The sequence below is a fragment of the Salmo salar genome, chromosome ssa07, assembly GCF_905237065.1.
Source record: "Salmo salar chromosome ssa07, Ssal_v3.1, whole genome shotgun sequence".
In the NCBI taxonomy this organism is placed as follows: Eukaryota; Metazoa; Chordata; class Actinopteri; order Salmoniformes; family Salmonidae; genus Salmo; species Salmo salar.
In genome coordinates, this window is record NC_059448.1 from 25,569,249 (window position 1) to 25,588,798 (window position 19,550).

A 19,550-nucleotide genomic window follows, 5' to 3' on the forward strand; every position below is an offset into this window, starting at 1 on the left:
CTTGATCATTCTGTGGTCTCCATGGAACATATCATTTATTCATATTAATCCGGCAAGTATGACAATGTAAATGATGTCAATCTGGCATGAAAACCCTTAGCATTTAAATGTATTTCGCTTGAAGGACAATGTTGGTCCAGTATGTGTGTATTTGTGTGAATATGTGTGCCTATACGACATGAAAGTGACTCGCCATTACATCATTCTTCCAGGGTCAGTCCCCTAATTATTTTGAATGGGCTTGGCGATCATATATTACATTCGTGAAAACGCAGTTGTTTAAGATATATATTTATCAAATTATATTTGTGATTGTGGCCAAATTTACTCCTGCCAGATGCCTTTTTATATAATGTTGTGCTGACGAACATTGTGCTACATTTTTGCCCTTTTAAGGCCATTCAAAAAGCTAACAAACGTTAGAAAACTACAGGGCTACTTCCTTGAAAATGTTGCGGCACTTTCGATGCACGTTGACACAACCATTGGAACAAAGTGTTGTTGTTTCGTAAACTCCATGTACAGTTGGATGAGATCACGGATGGCCAGCGATCAAGTGTCAGGGTCAGACACACAACAAGTCTCTGTGGCGCAATTGGTTAGCGCGTTAGACTGTTAATCTAAAGGTTGGTGGTTCGAGCCCACCCAGGGACGAGAGTTTTCAGTTTGTTGTGCTCCATGATGCGGATGTGACATCCTGGACCTGTAATGAGATTCCCTGTTACTTTGTCCTGCTGAGGGTCAATGTCAACACAAGCCTCTCTAGTGCAATCAGTTAGTGTGTTTGACAATCTATCTAAAGATTGGTGCTTCGACACCACCCATGGATGACATTTTTCAGATTGTAGCGATGTGAAACTTCCTGACTTGTAGAGAGCTTCCATGAGACTTTGGCCTGCTGAGGGTGAATATAATCACAAGTCTCTGTGGCGCAATTGGTTAGCGCCTTAGGCCGTTAGTTTAAAGGTTGGTGATTTGAGCCCACCCAGAGATGCTATCATTCCATTTATACTGATGTGGAAAGACCTTCCTGGATTTACAGTAAGCTCGCTTTTGACCTGCTTTGTTTCCTATTGTCACATGTGATTGGTGTGTTGTTGAACATGAAAGATGACAAGTTCCTATACCTGCTGCTATACTATACCTAAATGGCTGTCAATGGTCTCTGATCTTCTGTTACTCAATAGCTTGATCATTCTGTGGTCTCCATGGAACATATCATTTATTCATATTAATCCGGCAAGTATGACAATGTAAATGATGTCAATCTGGCATGAAAACCCTTAGCATTTAAATGTATTTCGCTTGAAGGACAATGTTGGTCCAGTATGTGTGTATTTGTGTGAATATGTGTGCCTATACGACATGAAAGTGACTCGCCATTACATCATTCTTCCAGGGTCAGTCCCCTAATTATTTTGAATGGGCTTGGCGATCATATATTACATTCGTGAAAACGCAGTTGTTTAAGATATATATTTATCAAATTATATTTGTGATTGTGGCCAAATTTACTCCTGCCAGATGCCTTTTTATATAATGTTGTGCTGACGAACATTGTGCTACATTTTTGCCCTTTTAAGGCCATTCAAAAAGCTAACAAACGTTAGAAAACTACAGGGCTACTTCCTTGAAAATGTTGCGGCACTTTCGATGCACGTTGACACAACCATTGGAACAAAGTGTTGTTGTTTCGTAAACTCCATGTACAGTTGGATGAGATCACGGATGGCCAGCGATCAAGTGTCAGGGTCAGACACACAACAAGTCTCTGTGGCGCAATTGGTTAGCGCGTTAGACTGTTAATCTAAAGGTTGGTGGTTCGAGCCCACCCAGGGACGAGAGTTTTCAGTTTGTTGTGCTCCATGATGCGGATGTGACATCCTGGACCTGTAATGAGATTCCCTGTTACTTTGTCCTGCTGAGGGTCAATGCCAACACAAGCCTCTCTAGTGCAATCAGTTAGTGTGTTTGACAATCTATCTAAAGATTGGTGCTTCGACACCACCCATGGATGACATTTTTCAGATTGTAGCGATGTGAAACTTCCTGACTTGTAGAGAGCTTCCATGAGACTTTGGCCTGCTGAGGGTGAATATAATCACAAGTCTCTGTGGCGCAATTGGTTAGCGCCTTAGGCCGTTAGTTTAAAGGTTGGTGATTTGAGCCCACCCAGAGATGCTATTTTTTCATTTATACTGATGTGGAAAGACCTTCCTGGATTTACAGTAAGCTCGCTTTTGACCTGCTTTGTTTCCTATTGTCACATGTGATTGGTGTGTTGTTGAACATGAAAGATGACAAGTTCCTATACCTGCTGCTATACTATACCTAAATGGCTGTCAATGGTCTCTGATCTTCTGTTACTCAATAGCTTTATCATTCTGTGGTCTCCATGGAACATATCATTTATTCATATTAATCCGGCAAGTATGACAATGTAAATGATGTCAATCTGGCATGAAAACCCTTAGCATTTAAATGTATTTCGCTTGAAGGACAATGTTGGTCCAGTATGTGTGTATTTGTGTGAATATGTGTGCCTATACGACATGAAAGTGACTCGCCATTACATCATTCTTCCAGGGTCAGTCCCCTAATTATTTTGAATGGGCTTGGCGATCATATATTACATTCGTGAAAACGCAGTTGTTTAAGATATATATTTATCAAATTATATTTGTGATTGTGGCCAAATTTACTCCTGCCAGATGCCTTTTTATATAATGTTGTGCTGACGAACATTGTGCTACATTTTTGCCCTTTTAAGGCCATTCAAAAAGCTAACAAACGTTAGAAAACTACAGGGCTACTTCCTTGAAAATGTTGCGGCACTTTCGATGCACATTGACACAACCATTGGAACAAAGTGTTGTTGTTTCGTAAACTCCATGTACAGTTGGATGAGATCACGGATGGCCAGCGATCAAGTGTCAGGGTCAGACACACAACAAGTCTCTGTGGCGCAATTGGTTAGCGCGTTAGACTGTTAATCTAAAGGTTGGTGGTTCGAGCCCACCCAGGGACGAGAGTTTTCAGTTTGTTGTGCTCCATGATGCGGATGTGACATCCTGGACCTGTAATGAGATTCCCTGTTACTTTGTCCTGCTGAGGGTCAATGTCAACACAAGCCTCTCTAGTGCAATCAGTTAGTGTGTTTGACAATCTATCTAAAGATTGGTGCTTCGACACCACCCATGGATGACATTTTTCAGATTGTAGCGATGTGAAACTTCCTGACTTGTAGAGAGCTTCCATGAGACTTTGGCCTGCTGAGGGTGAATATAATCACAAGTCTCTGTGGCGCAATTGGTTAGCGCCTTAGGCCGTTAGTTTAAAGGTTGGTGATTTGAGCCCACCCAGAGATGCTATCTTTCCATTTATAGTGATGTGGAAAGACCTTCCTGGATTTACAGTAAGCTCGCTTTTGACCTGCTTTGTTTCCTATTGTCACATGTGATTGGTGTGTTGTTGAACATGAAAGATGACAAGTTCCTATACCTGCTGCTATACTATACCTAAATGGCTGTCAATGGTCTCTGATCTTCTGTTACTCAATAGCTTGATCATTCTGTGGTCTCCATGGAACATATCATTTATTCATATTAATCCGGCAAGTATGACAATGTAAATGATGTCAATCTGGCATGAAAACCCTTAGCATTTAAATGTATTTCGCTTGAAGGACAATGTTGGTCCAGTATGTGTGTATTTGTGTGAATATGTGTGCCTATACGACATGAAAGTGACTCGCCATTACATCATTCTTCCAGGGTCAGTCCCCTAATTATTTTGAATGGGCTTGGCGATCATATATTACATTCGTGAAAACGCAGTTGTTTAAGATATATATTTATCAAATTATATTTGTGATTGTGGCCAAATTTACTCCTGCCAGATGCCTTTTTATATAATGTTGTGCTGACGAACATTGTGCTACATTTTTGCCCTTTTAAGGCCATTCAAAAAGCTAACAAACGTTAGAAAACTACAGGGCTACTTCCTTGAAAATGTTGCGGCACTTTCGATGCACGTTGACACAACCATTGGAACAAAGTGTTGTTGTTTCGTAAACTCCATGTACAGTTGGATGAGATCACGGATGGCCAGCGATCAAGTGTCAGGGTCAGACACACAACAAGTCTCTGTGGCGCAATTGGTTAGCGCGTTAGACTGTTAATCTAAAGGTTGGTGGTTCGAGCCCACCCAGGGACGAGAGTTTTCAGTTTGTTGTGCTCCATGATGCGGATGTGACATCCTGGACCTGTAATGAGATTCCCTGTTACTTTGTCCTGCTGAGGGTCAATGTCAACACAAGCCTCTCTAGTGCAATCAGTTAGTGTGTTTGACAATCTATCTAAAGATTGGTGCTTCGACACCACCCATGGATGACATTTTTCAGATTGTAGCGATGTGAAACTTCCTGACTTGTAGAGAGCTTCCATGAGACTTTGGCCTGCTGAGGGTGAATATAATCACAAGTCTCTGTGGCGCAATTGGTTAGCGCCTTAGGCCGTTAGTTTAAAGGTTGGTGATTTGAGCCCACCCAGAGATGCTATCATTCCATTTATACTGATGTGGAAAGACCTTCCTGGATTTACAGTAAGCTCGCTTTTGACCTGCTTTGTTTCCTATTGTCACATGTGATTGGTGTGTTGTTGAACATGAAAGATGACAAGTTCCTATACCTGCTGCTATACTATACCTAAATGGCTGTCAATGGTCTCTGATCTTCTGTTACTCAATAGCTTGATCATTCTGTGGTCTCCATGGAACATATCATTTATTCATATTAATCCGGCAAGTATGACAATGTAAATGATGTCAATCTGGCATGAAAACCCTTAGCATTTAAATGTATTTCGCTTGAAGGACAATGTTGGTCCAGTATGTGTGTATTTGTGTGAATATGTGTGCCTATACGACATGAAAGTGACTCGCCATTACATCATTCTTCCAGGGTCAGTCCCCTAATTATTTTGAATGGGCTTGGCGATCATATATTACATTCGTGAAAACGCAGTTGTTTAAGATATATATTTATCAAATTATATTTGTGATTGTGGCTGAATTTACTCCTGCCAGATGCCTTTTTATATAATGTTGTGCTGACGAACATTGTGCTACATTTTTGCCCTTTTAAGGCCATTCAAAAAGCTAACAAACGTTAGAAAACTACAGGGCTACTTCCTTGAAAATGTTGCGGCACTTTCGATGCACGTTGACACAACCATTGGAACAAAGTGTTGTTGTTTCGTAAACTCCATGTACAGTTGGATGAGATCACGGATGGCCAGCGATCAAGTGTCAGGGTCAGACACACAACAAGTCTCTGTGGCGCAATTGGTTAGCGCGTTAGACTGTTAATCTAAAGGTTGGTGGTTCGAGCCCACCCAGGGACGAGAGTTTTCAGTTTGTTGTGCTCCATGATGCGGATGTGACATCCTGGACCTGTAATGAGATTCCCTGTTACTTTGTCCTGCTGAGGGTCAATGCCAACACAAGCCTCTCTAGTGCAATCAGTTAGTGTGTTTGACAATCTATCTAAAGATTGGTGCTTCGACACCACCCATGGATGACATTTTTCAGATTGTAGCGATGTGAAACTTCCTGACTTGTAGAGAGCTTCCATGAGACTTTGGCCTGCTGAGGGTGAATATAATCACAAGTCTCTGTGGCGCAATTGGTTAGCGCCTTAGGCCGTTAGTTTAAAGGTTGGTGATTTGAGCCCACCCAGAGATGCTATCTTTCCATTTATACTGATGTGGAAAGACCTTCCTGGATTTACAGTAAGCTCGCTTTTGACCTGCTTTGTTTCCTATTGTCACATGTGATTGGTGTGTTGTTGAACATGAAAGATGACAAGTTCCTATACCTGCTGCTATACTATACCTAAATGGCTGTCAATGGTCTCTGATCTTCTGTTACTCAATAGCTTGATCATTCTGTGGTCTCCATGGAACATATCATTTATTCATATTAATCCGGCAAGTATGACAATGTAAATGATGTCAATCTGGCATGAAAACCCTTAGCATTTAAATGTATTTCGCTTGAAGGACAATGTTGGTCCAGTATGTGTGTATTTGTGTGAATATGTGTGCCTATACGACATGAAAGTGACTCGCCATTACATCATTCTTCCAGGGTCAGTCCCCTAATTATTTTGAATGGGCTTGGCGATCATATATTACATTCGTGAAAACGCAGTTGTTTAAGATATATATTTATCAAATTATATTTGTGATTGTGGCCAAATTTACTCCTGCCAGATGCCTTTTTATATAATGTTGTGCTGACGAACATTGTGCTACATTTTTGCCCTTTTAAGGCCATTCAAAAAGCTAACAAACGTTAGAAAACTACAGGGCTACTTCCTTGAAAATGTTGCGGCACTTTCGATGCACGTTGACACAACCATTGGAACAAAGTGTTGTTGTTTCGTAAACTCCATGTACAGTTGGATGAGATCACGGATGGCCAGCGATCAAGTGTCAGGGTCAGACACACAACAAGTCTCTGTGGCGCAATTGGTTAGCGCGTTAGACTGTTAATCTAAAGGTTGGTGGTTCGAGCCCACCCAGGGACGAGAGTTTTCAGTTTGTTGTGCTCCATGATGCGGATGTGACATCCTGGACCTGTAATGAGATTCCCTGTTACTTTGTCCTGCTGAGGGTCAATGCCAACACAAGCCTCTCTAGTGCAATCAGTTAGTGTGTTTGACAATCTATCTAAAGATTGGTGCTTCGACACCACCCATGGATGACATTTTTCAGATTGTAGCGATGTGAAACTTCCTGACTTGTAGAGAGCTTCCATGAGACTTTGGCCTGCTGAGGGTGAATATAATCACAAGTCTCTGTGGCGCAATTGGTTAGCGCCTTAGGCCGTTAGTTTAAAGGTTGGTGATTTGAGCCCACCCAGAGATGCTATCATTCCATTTATAGTGATGTGGAAAGACCTTCCTGGATTTACAGTAAGCTCGCTTTTGACCTGCTTTGTTTCCTATTGTCACATGTGATTGGTGTGTTGTTGAACATGAAAGATGACAAGTTCCTATACCTGCTGCTATACTATACCTAAATGGCTGTCAATGGTCTCTGATCTTCTGTTACTCAATAGCTTGATCATTCTGTGGTCTCCATGGAACATATCATTTATTCATATTAATCCGGCAAGTATGACAATGTAAATGATGTCAATCTGGCATGAAAACCCTTAGCATTTAAATGTATTTCGCTTGAAGGACAATGTTGGTCCAGTATGTGTGTATTTGTGTGAATATGTGTGCCTATACGACATGAAAGTGACTCGCCATTACATCATTCTTCCAGGGTCAGTCCCCTAATTATTTTGAATGGGCTTGGCGATCATATATTACATTCGTGAAAACGCAGTTGTTTAAGATATATATTTATCAAATTATATTTGTGATTGTGGCCAAATTTACTCCTGCCAGATGCCTTTTTATATAATGTTGTGCTGACGAACATTGTGCTACATTTTTGCCCTTTTAAGGCCATTCAAAAAGCTAACAAACGTTAGAAAACTACAGGGCTACTTCCTTGAAAATGTTGCGGCACTTTCGATGCACGTTGACACAACCATTGGAACAAAGTGTTGTTGTTTCGTAAACTCCATGTACAGTTGGATGAGATCACGGATGGCCAGCGATCAAGTGTCAGGGTCAGACACACAACAAGTCTCTGTGGCGCAATTGGTTAGCGCGTTAGACTGTTAATCTAAAGGTTGGTGGTTCGAGCCCACCCAGGGACGAGAGTTTTCAGTTTGTTGTGCTCCATGATGCGGATGTGACATCCTGGACCTGTAATGAGATTCCCTGTTACTTTGTCCTGCTGAGGGTCAATGCCAACACAAGCCTCTCTAGTGCAATCAGTTAGTGTGTTTGACAATCTATCTAAAGATTGGTGCTTCGACACCACCCATGGATGACATTTTTCAGATTGTAGCGATGTGAAACTTCCTGACTTGTAGAGAGCTTCCATGAGACTTTGGCCTGCTGAGGGTGAATATAATCACAAGTCTCTGTGGCGCAATTGGTTAGCGCCTTAGGCCGTTAGTTTAAAGGTTGGTGATTTGAGCCCACCCAGAGATGCTATCTTTCCATTTATAGTGATGTGGAAAGACCTTCCTGGATTTACAGTAAGCTCGCTTTTGACCTGCTTTGTTTCCTATTGTCACATGTGATTGGTGTGTTGTTGAACATGAAAGATGACAAGTTCCTATACCTGCTGCTATACTATACCTAAATGGCTGTCAATGGTCTCTGATCTTCTGTTACTCAATAGCTTGATCATTCTGTGGTCTCCATGGAACATATCATTCATTCATATTAATCCGGCATGTATGACAATGTAAATGATGTCAATCTGGCATGAAAACCCTTAGCATTTAAATGTATTTCGCTTGAAGGACAATGTTGGTCCAGTATGTGTGTATTTGTGTGAATATGTGTGCCTATACGACATGAAAGTGACTCGCCATTACATCATTCTTCCAGGGTCAGTCCCCTAATTATTTTGAATGGGCTTGGCGATCATATATTACATTCGTGAAAACGCAGTTGTTTAAGATATATATTTATCAAATTATATTTGTGATTGTGGCCAAATTTACTCCTGCCAGATGCCTTTTTATATAATGTTGTGCTGACGAACATTGTGCTACATTTTTGCCCTTTTAAGGCCATTCAAAAAGCTAACAAACGTTAGAAAACTACAGGGCTACTTCCTTGAAAATGTTGCGGCACTTTCGATGCACGTTGACACAACCATTGGAACAAAGTGTTGTTGTTTCGTAAACTCCATGTACAGTTGGATGAGATCACGGATGGCCAGCGATCAAGTGTCAGGGTCAGACACACAACAAGTCTCTGTGGCGCAATTGGTTAGCGCGTTAGACTGTTAATCTAAAGGTTGGTGGTTCGAGCCCACCCAGGGACGAGAGTTTTCAGTTTGTTGTGCTCCATGATGCGGATGTGACATCCTGGACCTGTAATGAGATTCCCTGTTACTTTGTCCTGCTGAGGGTCAATGCCAACACAAGCCTCTCTAGTGCAATCAGTTAGTGTGTTTGACAATCTATCTAAAGATTGGTGCTTCGACACCACCCATGGATGACATTTTTCAGATTGTAGCGATGTGAAACTTCCTGACTTGTAGAGAGCTTCCATGAGACTTTGGCCTGCTGAGGGTGAATATAATCACAAGTCTCTGTGGCGCAATTGGTTAGCGCCTTAGGCCGTTAGTTTAAAGGTTGGTGATTTGAGCCCACCCAGAGATGCTATCTTTCCATTTATAGTGATGTGGAAAGACCTTCCTGGATTTACAGTAAGCTCGCTTTTGACCTGCTTTGTTTCCTATTGTCACATGTGATTGGTGTGTTGTTGAACATGAAAGATGACAAGTTCCTATACCTGCTGCTATACTATACCTAAATGGCTGTCAATGGTCTCTGATCTTCTGTTACTCAATAGCTTGATCATTCTGTGGTCTCCATGGAACATATCATTTATTCATATTAATCCGGCAAGTATGACAATGTAAATGATGTCAATCTGGCATGAAAACCCTTAGCATTTAAATGTATTTCGCTTGAAGGACAATGTTGGTCCAGTATGTGTGTGTTTGTGTGAATATGTGTGCCTATACGCCATGAAAGTGACTCGCCATTACATCATTCTTCCAGGGTCAGTCCCCTAATTATTTTGAATGGGCTTGGCGATCATATATTACATTCGTGAAAACGCAGTTGTTTAAGATATATATTTATCAAATTATATTTGTGATTGTGGCCGAATTTACTCCTGCCAGATGCCTTTTTATATAATGTTGTGCTGACGAACATTGTGCTACATTTTTGCCCTTTTAAGGCCATTCAAAAAGCTAACAAACGTTAGAAAACTACAGGGCTACTTCCTTGAAAATGTTGCTGCACTTTCGATGCACATTGACACAACCATTGGAACAAAGTGTTGTTGTTTCGTAAACTCCATGTACAGTTGGATGAGATCACGGATGGCCAGCGATCAAGTGTCAGGGTCAGACACACAACAAGTCTCTGTGGCGCAATTGGTTAGCGCGTTAGACTGTTAATCTAAAGGTTGGTGGTTCGAGCCCACCCAGGGACGAGAGTTTTCAGTTTGTTGTGCTCCATGATGCGGATGTGACATCCTGGACCTGTAATGAGATTCCCTGTTACTTTGTCCTGCTGAGGGTCAATGCCAACACAAGCCTCTCTAGTGCAATCAGTTAGTGTGTTTGACAATCTATCTAAAGATTGGTGCTTCGACACCACCCATGGATGACATTTTTCAGATTGTAGCGATGTGAAACTTCCTGACTTGTAGTGAGCTTCCATGAGACTTTGGCCTGCTGAGGGTGAATATAATCACAAGTCTCTGTGGCGCAATTGGTTAGCGCCTTAGGCCGTTAGTTTAAAGGTTGGTGATTTGAGCCCACCCAGAGATGCTATCTTTCCATTTATAGTGATGTGGAAAGACCTTCCTGGATTTACAGTAAGCTCGCTTTTGACCTGCTTTGTTTCCTATTGTCACATGTGATTGGTGTGTTGTTGAACATGAAAGATGACAAGTTCCTATACCTGCTGCTATACTATACCTAAATGGCTGTCAATGGTCTCTGATATTATGTTACTCAATAGCTTGATCATTCTGTGGTCTCCATGGAACATATCATTTATTCATATTAATTGGGGCAAGTATGACAATGTAAATGATGTCAATCTGGCATGAAAACCCTTAGCATATAAATGTATTTCGCTTGAAGGACAATGTTGGTCCAGTATGTGTGTGTTTGTGTGAATATGTGTGCCTATACGCCATGAAAGTGACTCGCCATTACATCATTCTTCCAGGGTCAGTCCCCTAATTATTTTGAATGGGCTTGGCGATCATATATTACATTCGTGAAAACGCAGTTGTTTAAGATATATATTTATCAAATTATATTTGTGATTGTGGCCAAATTTACTCCTGCCAGATGCCTTTTTATATAATGTTGTGCTGACGAACATTGTGCTACATTTTTGCCCTTTTAAGGCCATTCAAAAAGCTAACAAACGTTAGAAAACTACAGGGCTACTTCCTTGAAAATGTTGCGGCACTTTCGATGCACGTTGACACAACCATTGGAACAAAGTGTTGTTGTTTCGTAAACTCCATGTACAGTTGGATGAGATCACGGATGGCCAGCGATCAAGTGTCAGGGTCAGACACACAACAAGTCTCTGTGGCGCAATTGGTTAGCGCGTTAGACTGTTAATCTAAAGGTTGGTGGTTCGAGCCCACCCAGGGACGAGAGTTTTCAGTTTGTTGTGCTCCATGATGCGGATGTGACATCCTGGACCTGTAATGAGATTCCCTGTTACTTTGTCCTGCTGAGGGTCAATGCCAACACAAGCCTCTCTAGTGCAATCAGTTAGTGTGTTTGACAATCTATCTAAAGATTGGTGCTTCGACACCACCCATGGATGACATTTTTCAGATTGTAGCGATGTGAAACTTCCTGACTTGTAGAGAGCTTCCATGAGACTTTGGCCTGCTGAGGGTGAATATAATCACAAGTCTCTGTGGCGCAATTGGTTAGCGCCTTAGGCCGTTAGTTTAAAGGTTGGTGATTTGAGCCCACCCAGAGATGCTATCTTTCCATTTATACTGATGTGGAAAGACCTTCCTGGATTTACAGTAAGCTCGCTTTTGACCTGCTTTGTTTCCTATTGTCACATGTGATTGGTGTGTTGTTGAACATGAAAGATGACAAGTTCCTATACCTGCTGCTATACTATACCTAAATGGCTGTCAATGGTCTCTGATCTTCTGTTACTCAATAGCTTGATCATTCTGTGGTCTCCATGGAACATATCATTTATTCATATTAATCCGGCAAGTATGACAATGTAAATGATGTCAATCTGGCATGAAAACCCTTAGCATTTAAATGTATTTCGCTTGAAGGACAATGTTGGTCCAGTATGTGTGTATTTGTGTGAATATGTGTGCCTATACGACATGAAAGTGACTCGCCATTACATCATTCTTCCAGGGTCAGTCCCCTAATTATTTTGAATGGGCTTGGCGATCATATATTACATTCGTGAAAACGCAGTTGTTTAAGATATATATTTATCAAATTATATTTGTGATTGTGGCCGAATTTACTCCTGCCAGATGCCTTTTTATATAATGTTGTGCTGACGAACATTGTGCTACATTTTTGCCCTTTTAAGGCCATTCAAAAAGCTAACAAACGTTAGAAAACTACAGGGCTACTTCCTTGAAAATGTTGCGGCACTTTCGATGCACGTTGACACAACCATTGGAACAAAGTGTTGTTGTTTCGTAAACTCCATGTACAGTTGGATGAGATCACGGATGGCCAGCGATCAAGTGTCAGGGTCAGACACACAACAAGTCTCTGTGGCGCAATTGGTTAGCGCGTTAGACTGTTAATCTAAAGGTTGGTGGTTCGAGCCCACCCAGGGACGAGAGTTTTCAGTTTGTTGTGCTCCATGATGCGGATGTGACATCCTGGACCTGTAATGAGATTCCCTGTTACTTTGTCCTGCTGAGGGTCAATGCCAACACAAGCCTCTCTAGTGCAATCAGTTAGTGTGTTTGACAATCTATCTAAAGATTGGTGCTTCGACACCACCCATGGATGACATTTTTCAGATTGTAGCGATGTGAAACTTCCTGACTTGTAGTGAGCTTCCATGAGACTTTGGCCTGCTGAGGGTGAATATAATCACAAGTCTCTGTGGCGCAATTGGTTAGCGCCTTAGGCCGTTAGTTTAAAGGTTGGTGATTTGAGCCCACCCAGAGATGCTATCTTTCCATTTATAGTGATGTGGAAAGACCTTCCTGGATTTACAGTAAGCTCGCTTTTGACCTGCTTTGTTTCCTATTGTCACATGTGATTGGTGTGTTGTTGAACATGAAAGATGACAAGTTCCTATACCTGCTGCTATACTATACCTAAATGGCTGTCAATGGTCTCTGATCTTATGTTACTCAATAGCTTGATCATTCTGTGGTCTCCATGGAACATATCATTTATTCATATTAATCCGGCAAGTATGACAATGTAAATGATGTCAATCTGGCATGAAAACCCTTAGCATTTAAATGTATTTCGCTTGAAGGACAATGTTGGTCCAGTATGTGTGTGTTTGTGTGAATATGTGTGCCTATACGACATGAAAGTGACTCGCCATTACATCATTCTTCCAGGGTCAGTCCCCTAATTATTTTGAATGGGCTTGGCGATCATATATTACATTCGTGAAAACGCAGTTGTTTAAGATATATATTTATCAAATTATATTTGTGATTGTGGCTAAATTTACTCCTGCCAGATGCCTTTTTATATAATGTTGTGCTGACGAACATTGTGCTACATTTTTGCCCTTTTAAGGCCATTCAAAAAGCTAACAAACGTTAGAAAACTACAGGGCTACTTCCTTGAAAATGTTGCGGCACTTTCGATGCACGTTGACACAACCATTGGAACAAAGTGTTGTTGTTTCGTAAACTCCATGTACAGTTGGATGAGATCACGGATGGCCAGCGATCAAGTGTCAGGGTCAGACACACAACAAGTCTCTGTGGCGCAATTGGTTAGCGCGTTAGACTGTTAATCTAAAGGTTGGTGGTTCGAGCCCACCCAGGGACGAGAGTTTTCAGTTTGTTGTGCTCCATGATGCGGATGTGACATCCTGGACCTGTAATGAGATTCCCTGTTACTTTGTCCTGCTGAGGGTCAATGCCAACACAAGCCTCTCTAGTGCAATCAGTTAGTGTGTTTGACAATCTATCTAAAGATTGGTGCTTCGACACCACCCATGGATGACATTTTTCAGATTGTAGCGATGTGAAACTTCCTGACTTGTAGTGAGCTTCCATGAGACTTTGGCCTGCTGAGGGTGAATATAATCACAAGTCTCTGTGGCGCAATTGGTTAGCGCCTTAGGCCGTTAGTTTAAAGGTTGGTGATTTGAGCCCACCCAGAGATGCTATCTTTCCATTTATAGTGATGTGGAAAGACCTTCCTGGATTTACAGTAAGCTCGCTTTTGACCTGCTTTGTTTCCTATTGTCACATGTGATTGGTGTGTTGTTGAACATGAAAGATGACAAGTTCCTATACCTGCTGCTATACTATACCTAAATGGCTGTCAATGGTCTCTGATATTATGTTACTCAATAGCTTGATCATTCTGTGGTCTCCATGGAACATATCATTTATTCATATTAATCCGGCAAGTATGACAATGTAAATGATGTCAATCTGGCATGAAAACCCTTAGCATTTAAATGTATTTCGCTTGAAGGACAATGTTGGTCCAGTATGTGTGTGTTTGTGTGAATATGTGTGCCTATACGCCATGAAAGTGACTCGCCATTACATCATTCTTCCAGGGTCAGTCCCCTAATTATTTTGAATGGGCTTGGCGATCATATATTACATTCGTGAAAACGCAGTTGTTTAAGATATATATTTATCAAATTATATTTGTGATTGTGGCCAAATTTACTCCTGCCAGATGCCTTTTTATATAATGTTGTGCTGACGAACATTGTGCTACATTTTTGCCCTTTTAAGGCCATTCAAAAAGCTAACAAACGTTAGAAAACTACAGGGCTACTTCCTTGAAAATGTTGCGGCACTTTCGATGCACGTTGACACAACCATTGGAACAAAGTGTTGTTGTTTCGTAAACTCCATGTACAGTTGGATGAGATCACGGATGGCCAGCGATCAAGTGTCAGGGTCAGACACACAACAAGTCTCTGTGGCGCAATTGGTTAGCGCGTTAGACTGTTAATCTAAAGGTTGGTGGTTCGAGCCCACCCAGGGACGAGAGTTTTCAGTTTGTTGTGCTCCATGATGCGGATGTGACATCCTGGACCTGTAATGAGATTCCCTGTTACTTTGTCCTGCTGAGGGTCAATGCCAACACAAGCCTCTCTAGTGCAATCAGTTAGTGTGTTTGACAATCTATCTAAAGATTGGTGCTTCGACACCACCCATGGATGACATTTTTCAGATTGTAGCGATGTGAAACTTCCTGACTTGTAGTGAGCTTCCATGAGACTTTGGCCTGCTGAGGGTGAATATAATCACAAGTCTCTGTGGCGCAATTGGTTAGCGCCTTAGGCCGTTAGTTTAAAGGTTGGTGATTTGAGCCCACCCAGAGATGCTATCTTTCCATTTATAGTGATGTGGAAAGACCTTCCTGGATTTACAGTAAGCTCGCTTTTGACCTGCTTTGTTTCCTATTGTCACATGTGATTGGTGTGTTGTTGAACATGAAAGATGACAAGTTCCTATACCTGCTGCTATACTATACCTAAATGGCTGTCAATGGTCTCTGATATTATGTTACTCAATAGCTTGATCATTCTGTGGTCTCCATGGAACATATCATTTATTCATATTAATCCGGCAAGTATGACAATGTAAATGATGTCAATCTGGCATGAAAACCCTTAGCATTTAAATGTATTTCGCTTGAAGGACAATGTTGGTCCAGTATGTGTGTGTTTGTGTGAATATGTGTGCCTATACGCCATGAAAGTGACTCGCCATTACATCATTCTTCCAGGGTCAGTCCCCTAATTATTTTGAATGGGCTTGGCGATCATATATTACATTCGTGAAAACGCAGTTGTTTAAGATATATATTTATCAAATTATATTTGTGATTGTGGCCAAATTTACTCCTGCCAGATGCCTTTTTATATAATGTTGTGCTGACGAACATTGTGCTACATTTTTGCCCTTTTAAGGCCATTCAAAAAGCTAACAAACGTTAGAAAACTACAGGGCTACTTCCTTGAAAATGTTGCGGCACTTTCGATGCACGTTGACACAACCATTGGAACAAAGTGTTGTTGTTTCGTAAACTCCATGTACAGTTGGATGAGATCACGGATGGCCAGCGATCAAGTGTCAGGGTCAGACACACAACAAGTCTCTGTGGCGCAATTGGTTAGCGCGTTAGACTGTTAATCTAAAGGTTGGTGGTTCGAGCCCACCCAGGGACGAGAGTTTTCAGTTTGTTGTGCTCCATGATGCGGATGTGACATCCTGGACCTGTAATGAGATTCCCTGTTACTTTGTCCTGCTGAGGGTCAATGCCAACACAAGCCTCTCTAGTGCAATCAGTTAGTGTGTTTGACAATCTATCTAAAGATTGGTGCTTCGACACCACCCATGGATGACATTTTTCAGATTGTAGCGATGTGAAACTTCCTGACTTGTAGTGAGCTTCCATGAGACTTTGGCCTGCTGAGGGTGAATATAATCACAAGTCTCTGTGGCGCAATTGGTTAGCGCCTTAGGCCGTTAGTTTAAAGGTTGGTGATTTGAGCCCACCCAGAGATGCTATCATTCCATTTATACTGATGTGGAAAGACCTTCCTGGATTTACAGTAAGCTCGCTTTTGACCTGCTTTGTTTCCTATTGTCACATGTGATTGGTGTGTTGTTGAACATGAAAGATGACAAGTTCCTATACCTGCTGCTATACTATACCTAAATGGCTGTCAATGGTCTCTGATATTATGTTACTCAATAGCTTGATCATTCTGTGGTCTCCATGGAACATATCATTTATTCATATTAATCCGGCAAGTATGACAATGTAAATGATGTCAATCTGGCATGAAAACCCTTAGCATTTAAATGTATTTCGCTTGAAGGACAATGTTGGTCCAGTATGTGTGTGTTTGTGTGAATATGTGTGCCTATACGCCATGAAAGTGACTCGCCATTACATCATTCTTCCAGGGTCAGTCCCCTAATTATTTTGAATGGGCTTGGCGATCATATATTACATTCGTGAAAACGCAGTTGTTTAAGATATATATTTATCAAATTATATTTGTGATTGTGGCTGAATTTACTCCTGCCAGATGCCTTTTTATATAATGTTGCGCTGACGAACATTGTGCTACATTTTTGCCCTTTTAAGGCCATTCAAAAAGCTAACAAACGTTAGAAAACTACAGGGCTACTTCCTTGAAAATGTTGCGGCACTTTCGATGCACGTTGACACAACCATTGGAACAAAGTGTTGTTGTTTCGTAAACTCCATGTACAGTTGGATGAGATCACGGATGGCCAGCGATCAAGTGTCAGGGTCAGACACACAACAAGTCTCTGTGGCGCAATTGGTTAGCGCGTTAGACTGTTAATCTAAAGGTTGGTGGTTCGAGCCCACCCAGGGACGAGAGTTTTCAGTTTGTTGTGCTCCATGATGCGGATGTGACATCCTGGACCTGTAATGAGATTCCCTGTTACTTTGTCCTGCTGAGGGTCAATGCCAACACAAGCCTCTCTAGTGCAATCAGTTAGTGTGTTTGACAATCTATCTAAAGATTGGTGCTTCGACACCACCCATGGATGACATTTTTCAGATTGTAGCGATGTGAAACTTCCTGACTTGTAGTGAGCTTCCATGAGACTTTGGCCTGCTGAGGGTGAATATAATCACAAGTCTCTGTGGCGCAATTGGTTAGCGCCTTAGGCCGTTAGTTTAAAGGTTGGTGATTTGAGCCCACCCAGAGATGCTATCTTTCCATTTATAGTGATGTGGAAAGACCTTCCTGGATTTACAGTAAGCTCGCTTTTGACCTGCTTTGTTTCCTATTGTCACATGTGATTGGTGTGTTGTTGAACATGAAAGATGACAAGTTCCTATACCTGCTGCTATACTATACCTAAATGGCTGTCAATGGTCTCTGATATTATGTTACTCAATAGCTTGATCATTCTGTGGTCTCCATGGAACATATCATTTATTCATATTAATCCGGCAAGTATGACAATGTAAATGATGTCAATCTGGCATGAAAACCCTTAGCATTTAAATGTATTTCGCTTGAAGGACAATGTTGGTCCAGTATGTGTGTGTTTGTGTGAATATGTGTGCCTATACGCCATGAAAGTGACTCGCCATTACATCATTCTTCCAGGGTCAGTCCCCTAATTATTTTGAATGGGCTTGGCGATCATATATTACATTCGTGAAAACGCAGTTGTTTAAGATATATATTTATCAAATTATATTTGTGATTGTGGCCAAATTTACTCCTGCCAGATGCCTTTTTATATAATGTTGTGCTGACGAACATTGTGCTACATTTTTGCCCTTTTAAGGCCATTCAAAAAGCTAACAAACGTTAGAAAACTACAGGGCTACTTCCTTGAAAATGTTGCGGCACTTTCGATGCACGTTGACACAACCATTGGAACAAAGTGTTGTTGTTTCGTAAACTCCATGTACAGTTGGATGAGATCACGGATGGCCAGCGATCAAGTGTCAGGGTCAGACACACAACAAGTCTCTGTGGCGCAATTGGTTAGCGCGTTAGACTGTTAATCTAAAGGTTGGTGGTTCGAGCCCACCCAGGGACGAGAGTTTTCAGTTTGTTGTGCTCCATGATGCGGATGTGACATCCTGGACCTGTAATGAGATTCCCTGTTACTTTGTCCTGCTGAGGGTCAATGCCAACACAAGCCTCTCTAGTGCAATCAGTTAGTGTGTTTGACAATCTATCTAAAGATTGGTGCTTCGACACCACCCATGGATGACATTTTTCAGATTGTAGCGATGTGAAACTTCCTGACTTGTAGTGAGCTTCCATGAGACTTTGGCCTGCTGAGGGTGAATATAATCACAAGTCTCTGTGGCGCAATTGGTTAGCGCCTTAGGCTGTTAGTTTAAAGGTTGGTGATTTGAGCCCACCCAGAGATGCTATCTTTCCATTTATAGTGATGTGGAAAGACCTTCCTGGATTTACAGTAAGCTCGCTTTTGACCTGCTTTGTTTCCTATTGTCACATGTGATTGGTGTGTTGTTGAACATGAAAGATGACAAGTTCCTATACCTGCTGCTATACTATACCAAAATGGCTGTCAATGGTCTCTGATATTATGTTACTCAATAGCTTGATCATTCTGTGGTCTCCATGGAACATATCATTTATTCATATTAATCCGGCAAGTATGACAATGTAAATGATGTCAATCTGGCATGAAAACCCTTAGCATTTAAATGTATTTCGCTTGAAGGACAATGTTGGTCCAGTATGTGTGTGTTTGTGTGAATATGTGTGCCTATACGCCATGAAAGTGACTCGCCATTACATCATTCTTCCAGGGTCAGTCCCCTAATTATTTTGAATGGGCTTGGCGATCATATATTACATTCGTGAAAACGCAGTTGTTTAAGATATATATTTATCAAATTATATTTGTGATTGTGGCTGAATTTACTCCTGCCAGATGCCTTTTTATATAATGTTGTGCTGACGAACATTGTGCTACATTTTTGCCCTTTTAAGGCCATTCAAAAAGCTAACAAACGTTAGAAAACTACAGGGCTACTTCCTTGAAAATGTTGCGGCACTTTCGATGCACGTTGACACAACCATTGGAACAAAGTGTTGTTGTTTCGTAAACTCCATGTACAGTTGGATGAGATCACGGATGGCCAGCGATCAAG

The 19,550-nt window shown here is 41.4% G+C and overlaps 16 non-coding genes across 16 annotated transcripts; all 16 read left to right on the top strand.

Annotated features, from left to right (window-relative positions):
* The first annotated feature begins 580 nt into the window (after positions 1-580).
* trnan-guu (transfer RNA asparagine (anticodon GUU)) lies at positions 581-654 on the top strand. The gene has a single exon. It is a non-coding gene; the product is annotated as a tRNA-Asn (tRNA).
* Positions 655-1,767: 1,113 nt separating this feature from the next.
* On the top strand, positions 1,768-1,841 carry trnan-guu (transfer RNA asparagine (anticodon GUU)). The gene has a single exon. It is a non-coding gene; the product is annotated as a tRNA-Asn (tRNA).
* Positions 1,842-2,954: 1,113 nt separating this feature from the next.
* On the top strand, positions 2,955-3,028 carry trnan-guu (transfer RNA asparagine (anticodon GUU)). The gene has a single exon. It is a non-coding gene; the product is annotated as a tRNA-Asn (tRNA).
* Positions 3,029-4,141: 1,113 nt separating this feature from the next.
* On the top strand, positions 4,142-4,215 carry trnan-guu (transfer RNA asparagine (anticodon GUU)). Its single transcript has one exon. It is a non-coding gene; the product is annotated as a tRNA-Asn (tRNA).
* Positions 4,216-5,328: 1,113 nt separating this feature from the next.
* trnan-guu (transfer RNA asparagine (anticodon GUU)) lies at positions 5,329-5,402 on the top strand. The gene has a single exon. It is a non-coding gene; the product is annotated as a tRNA-Asn (tRNA).
* Positions 5,403-6,515: 1,113 nt separating this feature from the next.
* On the top strand, positions 6,516-6,589 carry trnan-guu (transfer RNA asparagine (anticodon GUU)). Its single transcript has one exon. It is a non-coding gene; the product is annotated as a tRNA-Asn (tRNA).
* Positions 6,590-7,702: 1,113 nt separating this feature from the next.
* On the top strand, positions 7,703-7,776 carry trnan-guu (transfer RNA asparagine (anticodon GUU)). The gene has a single exon. It is a non-coding gene; the product is annotated as a tRNA-Asn (tRNA).
* Positions 7,777-8,889: 1,113 nt separating this feature from the next.
* trnan-guu (transfer RNA asparagine (anticodon GUU)) lies at positions 8,890-8,963 on the top strand. The gene has a single exon. It is a non-coding gene; the product is annotated as a tRNA-Asn (tRNA).
* A 1,113-nt stretch (positions 8,964-10,076) lies between these two features.
* On the top strand, positions 10,077-10,150 carry trnan-guu (transfer RNA asparagine (anticodon GUU)). The gene has a single exon. It is a non-coding gene; the product is annotated as a tRNA-Asn (tRNA).
* A 1,114-nt stretch (positions 10,151-11,264) lies between these two features.
* trnan-guu (transfer RNA asparagine (anticodon GUU)) lies at positions 11,265-11,338 on the top strand. Its single transcript has one exon. It is a non-coding gene; the product is annotated as a tRNA-Asn (tRNA).
* A 1,113-nt stretch (positions 11,339-12,451) lies between these two features.
* Positions 12,452-12,525, top strand: trnan-guu (transfer RNA asparagine (anticodon GUU)). The gene has a single exon. It is a non-coding gene; the product is annotated as a tRNA-Asn (tRNA).
* Positions 12,526-13,638: 1,113 nt separating this feature from the next.
* Positions 13,639-13,712, top strand: trnan-guu (transfer RNA asparagine (anticodon GUU)). Its single transcript has one exon. It is a non-coding gene; the product is annotated as a tRNA-Asn (tRNA).
* A 1,113-nt stretch (positions 13,713-14,825) lies between these two features.
* On the top strand, positions 14,826-14,899 carry trnan-guu (transfer RNA asparagine (anticodon GUU)). The gene has a single exon. It is a non-coding gene; the product is annotated as a tRNA-Asn (tRNA).
* A 1,113-nt stretch (positions 14,900-16,012) lies between these two features.
* On the top strand, positions 16,013-16,086 carry trnan-guu (transfer RNA asparagine (anticodon GUU)). Its single transcript has one exon. It is a non-coding gene; the product is annotated as a tRNA-Asn (tRNA).
* A 1,113-nt stretch (positions 16,087-17,199) lies between these two features.
* Positions 17,200-17,273, top strand: trnan-guu (transfer RNA asparagine (anticodon GUU)). Its single transcript has one exon. It is a non-coding gene; the product is annotated as a tRNA-Asn (tRNA).
* A 1,113-nt stretch (positions 17,274-18,386) lies between these two features.
* Positions 18,387-18,460, top strand: trnan-guu (transfer RNA asparagine (anticodon GUU)). The gene has a single exon. It is a non-coding gene; the product is annotated as a tRNA-Asn (tRNA).
* The last annotated feature ends 1,090 nt before the right edge of the window (positions 18,461-19,550 follow it).